The 8606-nt window shown below is 42.2% G+C and overlaps 1 long non-coding RNA gene across 1 annotated transcript in view; it reads left to right on the top strand.

Annotated features, from left to right (window-relative positions):
- The window catches only part of LOC138953207 (uncharacterized), a 69457-nt gene extending 62573 nt beyond the window's left edge, over window positions 1–6884 (top strand). Inside the window, exon 3 of the long non-coding RNA XR_011451513.1 lies at window positions 6175–6884. This is a non-coding gene — a long non-coding RNA (uncharacterized lncRNA). The remainder of the gene's footprint in view (window positions 1–6174) is intronic.
- Window positions 6885–8606: the final 1722 nt, after the last annotated feature.

Raw genomic sequence — 8606 nt, 5'->3', positions numbered from 1 at the left:
AACCTACCCTTTTCAGATTTTTTTTTACTGAGAAAAAAATAAAAATAACGAAACCCATGTCCAAACTATAAAAAGCAGCTTTACAGCATCTACAACAAACAATACCAATAAACTGCAAAAGCAAACATGACATTAAAAGCACTAGCCTCCGAATTTAAATAAAACAAAATTGACCCACTTCAAGTTTCACAGAACAACCATGGCTTTACCCAAGACACTGAAACACACGTAATATCCAAAAATGGCAAACAAAGCCTAAGATGTCACGTCAAATCCAACTTTGCCTAAAACGAACTCCACATGTATGCAAACAGCAAAAGCAAACATTACTTTAAAGCACTTGACTGCACATTTGAATAAACAATTCCCCTCAGTCTTGTACAAGACGGGGCCTCTTCATCAAAATGTCGTTTTCGGCAAGACCGGTCTTGTTTTTCCACACCGTTTGTCGTCCATGCTTCTTTGTGTTGTGGGTGTTTTTATTAATGAGACCGACAGCCATTTTGTCAATATGTCATAAGCAGGAAAAGCGCAGATAAGATTGTATAAGGAAGCGCCAGTGCGCACGTGCAACAACAGTGAACCTTATTTAGAGAGGAATGCACATACGTATTACATCCTCACGCGCGCATGCACCTACATTCATCCACGCACAATCAAAAATGCATCCGCACCCGCTCGCACACGTAAAAAAATGTGTCTGTCGCAGATTCTATAGATAGCATGTCGCATGCTGTCTCGGTTTGTCTCAAAATACACTGTCGCAGTATTTTGTTCAAAACCCGATGTCGCAGTTTGCTGCAAAATCCTCTTCCGCATCTTGTCGCAAAATCCACCATCCGTTTTACAGTATTCTGATTAAAGATTTTCGACGCAGCGTAGCTGTAAAATATCTTTGCTCTGATGAAAATAAAAAGAAAAAACCCAAATAGTCACAAGGCAGGCACAGGTAAGGAGGTAGTAGCCTGGGAGAAAACGTAGGCGGCAGGAGGGAGTGCAAGGGAGTGTGTGGGGGTGATGGGGTGTAGAAATGGAGGGTAGAGGAGGGGTAAGGGGGGAAATGGAATGTCTGTTGTCATCACCAGCGTTCTGGAGGGACCGATACCCTGTCGGTGTTCACTAACACACTCACAGCTCAACCTGCCAACCGTGGGAACACTAACACAAAAAAAGAAAAGTTCGGCGCTAGAAGGACTTGTGTTTATAGACAAGGAAGAAAACGAGCTCCGAGAAGATTGTTTTGAGAAAGCCATTTCACAGAACACTCGTGGTTGGAGAAAATGGAGAAAATAGGGGAAACAAAAGTTGGACTTGGAAAAACAGAAAACTTGTCTGGAGGAACTAAAATTTACTAGTAAAAGAAAAATAAGCTATCAAGCAAAATAAAGAACAGAAAAGAAAAGAACAGAAGAAGAAGTAGCACGAACAATTAAAACAGACTTAATGATAGGACGGAATAACGGTTTTATATTTTACCGTATCTTCTTGTCATCTACAATTTGTGCATTCTATTTTTTCCAGAATAATTATGGTCTTCTTTGAAGCACAACTAGAAACCAAACTGGACTACACAATGAAAAGCTCGGTACAGTGAATCCCCTCTATTATGACCGCAACATTTATGAATACAAAATCATCAGGTCTTTGAAGGAAGTGAGTCTGACATAGAGGTCAATGTACAGACCTAATGAACAAAAATGTGAGAGAAGTAGGTCATGAAATGGGGGAAGTCTAAAAGGGAAAGGGGCGGGGGAGGGGGGGGGGTGTGTCAACTGTATCAAAAAGAAGGAAATAAACAAGAGACGGGACTGTTAGGTACCTGAATGTAAGCCTACTGTAAAACCGGGATGCTCTTTGGTTCAAAAATGAAAACCCGTCCCTATAGAAGAAAAAAAAGAGAAATAGAAGAGAACGGTAGTGTAAGGAAGCAGTGTTATACAATAAATCATGATCTTTCGTTTCCAAAAATGCAGACCGTATTAAAAACAATGAAAACAGAAAAACAATTACAAGACAATACAAACAGACAAATTGGGTAGGCCGGGCGAAGGCAGCAATATTTTTTTGGAAATCGCGTTGTCTAAAAAGTGGAACCCAGTCAACAAAAAAAGGTTGAAAAAGAAGAAGAAAATATATAAACAAACGGGAGAGACAGGCAGTGCGAAGGAATGGTATTTGTTTCAAACGTGCGTGGAAACAAGTCTATACCAAAAAACTGGCGATGAAGAGGAGAAGATAGAGCCGAAAAGCAGAGGAGATGAGCTGTGTAAAGGGAGCAGTACTAGACTAGAGATCATGGTCTTAGCTTCAAAAACGGAATCAGATCAACCCTTCTCCAGCCCCCCCCCCCCCCCCCCCGAAAGGCCATGAAAATTAATGAAGAAGACTCAGAAAAACTGGGCAGTGTGAGGTAGAAGCATTGTAGCATCTACATATTTTTAAAACCATTGTCTTTGAGTCAAAGATGGAAACACATTTTTACAAAAAGCTGAAAATGGAGAAGAAGTGGGGACAACAGCAGAAGAGCAGTGTTTTCTAAAACACGGATGTTTTCACAAAGTATGACTCTGGCCATCTTGCCATAGATTGAACACAATCAACTCTTTCTGGGATACGTTTGCGCTTCATGTGTTTGTCTGTCTGTTCGCTATTAAGACCATTGCATATGGGACTATGCACTCGTGAAAGGCTTGTTTTGTTAGAATTAAAGTGTTCCAGAACCTTACCATATTGTTGTTATTTTTTTCCTTTGAATTTGGAACGTTAGCAGTCAATGTGTTTTTGTATTTTTATTTTCGAAATCATAAAACTATATGGTATTTGGTTCAGAAATGAAAAAAAGAAACCTTCCAAACATCAAGAAAACAGGTGTTTTTTTAAACAATAGGCAAAACAGTGTAGTTAGCTGAAGTTTTCTGAAACACAAATGATTGTTCTTCTGATGTCTTTGTATAAAGCAATGAAACACTGTACCACTGTATCTAAGGACAAAACGCTGAGCAGCTTGAAGAAAATTGAATTTAAACAAAACAGGCAAAACAGTGTAGTTAGCTGCAGTTTTCTGAAACACAAATGATTGCTCTTCTGATGTCTTTGCATAAAGGAATGGAACACTGTTAAATGTAGGACCAAAGGCTGGGCAGCTTGAATCCAGCATGGCCGGGCAGACCACCGGGTCTGGCCGTGTTGTTAGCGGGTGTTGCCGCCAGCCGTGGCAGTGACTGAGTGGACACTGGTCTCAATCGATACTGCTCTGTCTAATCAGTGCGCTCTGCTGATAGGCTATCCAGCCCCCCTCTACCTTCCTCCTCTTCTTCCTCCTCCTCCTTCTCCTCTTTTTGTTCCACCGAATCCGCCATTGCCGACTGGAAGTGGTGGTTTTTTCTGTGTATATATGTTATTCATCTTCTGTTGTTTTTTGTTTTTTGTGGGGTTTTTTTTTTTTTAGTACGTAAATGCTTGATGGCCGGGGATGGGGAGGGTTTATCTCTGTCTGTCTGTCTGTCTGTCTGTCTGTCTGTCTGTCTTTCTGTCTGCTTGTCTGTGTGTGTGTTATGTCTGCATGTGTCTGCATGTTTCTCTGACTTTCTGTCTGGATGTGTGTCTGTGTGTGTGTGTTATTGTCTGCATGTGTCAGCTTGTTTCTCTGACTTTCTGTCTGGATGTGTGTCTGTGTGTGTGTGTGTTATGTCTGCATGTGTTTGCTTGTTTCTCTGACTTTCTGTCTGGATGTGTGTCTGTGTGTGTGTGTGTTATGTCTGCATGTGTCTGCTTGTTTCTCTGACTTTCTGTCTGGATGTGTGTCTGTGTGTGTGTGTTATGTCTGCATGTGTCTGCATGTTTCTCTGACTTTCTGTCTGGATGTGTGTCTGTGTGTGTGTTATGTCTGCATGTGTCAGCTTGTTTCTCTGACGTTCTGTCTGGATGTGTGTCTGTGTGTGTGTTATGTCTGCATGTGTCAGCTTGTTTCTCTGACGTTCTGTCTGGATGTGTGTCTGTGTGTGTGTGTTATGTCTGCATGTCACAGTCTGCTTGTTTCTCTGACTTTCTGTCTGGATGTGTGTCTGTGTGTGTGTGTTATGTCTGCATGTGTCTGCTTGTTTTTCTGACTTTCTGTCTGGATGTGTGTCTGTGTGTGTGTGTTATGTCTGCATGTGTCAGCTTGTTTCTCTGACGTTCTGTCTGGATGTGTGTCTGTGTGTGTGTTATGTCTGCATATGTCTGCTTTTTTCTCTGACTTTCTGTCTGGATGTGTGTCTGTGTGTGTGTTATGTCTGCATGTGTCAGCTTGTTTCTCTGACGTTCTGTCTGGATGTGTGTCTGTGTGTGTGTGTTATGTCTGCATGTGTCAGCTTGTTTCTCTGACGTTCTGTCTGGATGTGTGTCTGTGTGTGTGTTATGTCTGCATGAGTCTGCTTGTTTCTCTGACTTTCTGTCTGGATGTGTGTCTGTGTGTGTGTGTGTTATGTCTGCATGAGTCTGCTTGTTTCTCTGACTTTCTGTCTGGATGTGTGTCTGTGTGTGTGTGTGTGTTATGTCTGCATGTGTCAGCTTGTTTCTCTGACGTTCTGTCTGGATGTGTGTCTGTGTGTGTGTGTTATGTCTGCATGTGTCAGCTTGTTTCTCTGACTTTCTGTCTGGATGTGTGTCTGTGTGTGTGTGTTATGTCTGCATGTGTCAGCTTGTTTCTCTGACTTTCTGTCTGGATGTGTGTCTGTGTGTGTGTGTTATGTCTGCATGTGTCAGCTTGTTTCTCTGACGTTCTGTCTGGATGTGTGTCTGTGTGTGTGTTATGTCTGCATGTGTCTGCTTGTTTCTCTGACTTTCTGTCTGGATGTGTGTCTGTGTGTGTGTGTGTTATGTCTGCATGAGTCTGCTTGTTTCTCTGACTTTCTGTCTGGATGTGTGTCTGTGTGTGTGTGTTATGTCTGCATGTGTCAGCTTGTTTCTCTGACTTTCTCTCTGGATGTGTGTCTGTGTGTGTGTGTTATGTCTGCATGTGTCAGCTTGTTTCTCTGACGTTCTGTCTGGATGTGTGTCTGTGTGTGTGTGTTATGTCTGCATGTGTTTGCTTGTTTCTCTGACTTTCTGTCTGGATGTGTGTCTGTGTGTGTGCGTGTTATGTCTGCATGTGTTTGCTTGTTTCTCTGACTTTCTGTCTGGATGTGTGTCTGTGTGTGTGTGTTATGTCTGCATGTGTCAGCTTGTTTCTCTGACTTTCTGTCTGGATGTGTGTCTGTGTGTGTGTTATGTCTGCATGTGTCAGCTTGTTTCTTTGACTTTCTGTCTGGATGTGTGTCTGTGTGTGTGTGTTATGTCTGCATGTGTCAGCTTGTTTCTCTGACTTTCTGTCTGGATGTGTGTCTGTGTGTGTGTGTTATGTCTGCATGTGTCTGCATGTTTCTCTGACTTTCTGTCTGGATGTGTGTCTGTGTGTGTGTGTTATGTCTGCATGTGTCTGCATGTTTCTCTGACTTTCTGTCTGGATGTGTGTCTGTGTGTGTGTGTGTTATGTCTGCATATGTCTGCTTTTTTCTCTGACTTTCTGTCTGGATGTGTGTCTGTGTGTGTGTTATGTCTGCATGTGTCAGCTTGTTTCTCTGACTTTCTGTCTGGATGTGTGTCTGGGAGTCCGCTTGTCCATCTGTGTAGTTTGCCTATCTCTGTCTGTCTCTATTTGTGTTCTCCCTTATTCTGTTTCATCCAGCTCCCTTTGTCTCCCTGCGAGTATCTGATTGCATCTGCCCGTCTGTCTGTGTCTGTGTCGCCATAATTGTGTGTGCTATGGTGTGATGTATACTTGTGTCGGTGTGCCTCTTTTTGTGTCTGTGTATCTGTCTGTCTGTGCGCCCGTTTGTGCGTCTGTCAGCGTGTCTGTCTATGTGCGAAATGCAGCAGAATATCAACACTTCCTTTCTGTCTTTTTTCCCCACCTCACTGTTTTAATCCCGTTCCACACTTGAAGGTAACGACAATAAACGTCGCCGTTTATCTCTCGTCCTCGCGACAACGCCGTATGACAGATATCGTCGTGTCCGGTCGATTTCTCGTTGCGAGGAATTGATTTCTACCTGTTCACTCCTTGAACGCTTCCTTTTATCAGCGTATTTTGCCGCCCTGTCCTCATATCTTACCTTAATAGCCTCGCCTGCGTCGTCTGATGATTGTTCACAGGTAGACTGTATCAATACCTGCTTGTCGGGAATTGCTGGGTGCGTTCAATACTGACACGACGGAGAGAAGAGGTCTGCTGTCGTGGTTCTCGTTTCTTGGGAGATGCTTGAAAGGTAAGTTGTTGTTTTTGATGTGGGTGAGAAGAAAGTGCATGTGTTTGCGTGCGTGTGTGGATAGTTTTCAAAAAAAATTAAAGGCGGAGATGGAGATAAAGGGATGAGTACTTAATTTATAATGTATAGTGTACAGCGTATTATATCTCATGCATATTTACCTTCGTCAATCCATTCTTCGACTCGCCAACAATCAATGTATCCATCTAGCTCTAAATACGCACGCGCGCATATACAGGCACACACAAAAAAGGTTGAAAAAGAAAATGAAACTACAAACAAACGGGAGAGATAGGCAGTGCGAAGGAATGGTATTTGTTTCAAACGTTACAGACACACATACTGACACACACACAGACTTACACACACAGTCACAGAGAGACAGGCACACACACACACACACACACACACACACACACACACACACACACACACACACACACACACACACACATTTTTGAAGTTAAGTGGCAAGCTTTTTAAACTTGCGTAAAGTTTCAGTTCTCTTATCTTCATTTGTTGATTATTTCTTTGTTCCCTTTTTCGTCTGCAGTATGATTGTAAGAAAATGTTCTGTGGTTTGCAGTAGAAAATAAACTGAAGTGGAAACGTTTCCTTTTATTGTTTTTGTTTCACTTTGTTTGTGTGTATGTGTGTGTTTGTGCCACGGTGTGTGTGTGTGTGTGTGTGTGTGTGTGTGTGTGTGTGTATGTGTGTGTGTGTGTGTGTGCGTGTGCGTGCATGCGTGCGTGTGTGCGTGTGTGTGTGTGTGTGTGTGTGTGTGTGTGTGTGTGTGTGTGTGTGTGTATGATCATCATGTCAATCTTGCAATGTAGAACAAATACAATTTCAAAAATTGTCAGGAACAACAAAATACACACACACACATGGTGCCGAATGGACCCAACCACTGGAGAGTCTCAGTGACAAGAAAAACACCCAAAAAAACGCAGCACTTCCAAACACGTAGATGACAAAATCATGGTACGTGCATCATACAAACAAGCATAACAATACCCCCCCCCCCCCCAAAAAAAAAAAAAAAAAAAAAAAAAAAAAAAAAAACTGTTCACAACAATTCAGGAAATCACAATCCAAACTTGTCTGAACCGAAACACGTGCTCACCTGGCCTCGCACTATAGTTATCCAAGGTACACAACTCTCGTCCAAGCTGCGAGCAGAGCAGACGACTTTTCCCGAGATTGCCCGCCACACTTCAAAAAGGTAAAAGGCCCCGCGTGACAACTCCACATAATTTATTAATATTCCAATATCGTTACGAGTTGAAGGTGAGAGCGTTCTAGGCTTTGAATGGAGGGGGCTGAGGCCTAATTTGGGCTACCTCTTCGGGAACGATAAATCAGAGCCCTCTAGACCAGACGTGGGCCTCTAATCAGACGTTGACCCGCGTGGGAATATCATTGGAGGCCAGACGAGGATTGAGATCGTGAACTGGGGTTTCTGAGTATTGGTGGAAGGTATGGAGGATTGGGGAGTTGTAATCGTTTTGAATATGTGGTGAGAAAGTTGGTTGTGGTGGCTAGAAGTAAATTGTAGCTGTGGATGTAGTCGTAGTGGTGCTTGCAATATAATATTATCATTAATGTTCCGTGAAGTCGGCACGAAACATATATAATAATAATAATGATAATGCATAATATTTCTATAGCGCATGTATCCAGGGTTTAACCTGCTCAAAGCGCTGTACAATCAAAATCCTACGACAACAAAACATCATTTAACGTCATATATATTTGTAACCATAGACTCTTGGTCTATGATACCTTGAGATGGCTTGCGGGATGAGAATTTGGTGTTTTATGAACCATTCAATATATTTATATAAATAGATATAACTATTAAATATATACTGGTTAAACATTCTGAGGCAACGCGTGCCTGAAGCGAACCACAGGGAGTACAACTATCTTATTCATCGACGCAAGAATCAAAGGTAGAGATCATATGGGGACGTTGTAACAAATTTCTGTTAGGAATAGCAACAACTTTGTCACGGCATTTGTATTGTTGCAAATGTAACAATTTTAAAAGTAATGTATTATCAATAAATAAATTCATAATTTGACATTTATTCAGGAATGTGCTATTTTAGGTGCTGTAGTGAAGATACTTCCAGTTCTGAAACAGAGAAGTTTCGAACACAGATGATGATGGTTCGGACAAACGAACCAAAAGCATGAAGAAGATAACAGAGGGCGTAAGACGACAATGTAGAAGAAGGAGGGGGGAGCAGTGGAGGGGGGAAGAGGAGAGTCGGAACACCAAAAACCAGGGAAGAAGAGCGAAATGGAGATTTA

This window comes from Littorina saxatilis, linkage group LG17, assembly GCF_037325665.1.
Source record: "Littorina saxatilis isolate snail1 linkage group LG17, US_GU_Lsax_2.0, whole genome shotgun sequence".
Classification (NCBI taxonomy): domain Eukaryota; kingdom Metazoa; phylum Mollusca; class Gastropoda; order Littorinimorpha; family Littorinidae; genus Littorina; species Littorina saxatilis.
This window is presented reverse-complemented; position numbering and strand designations above follow the sequence as displayed.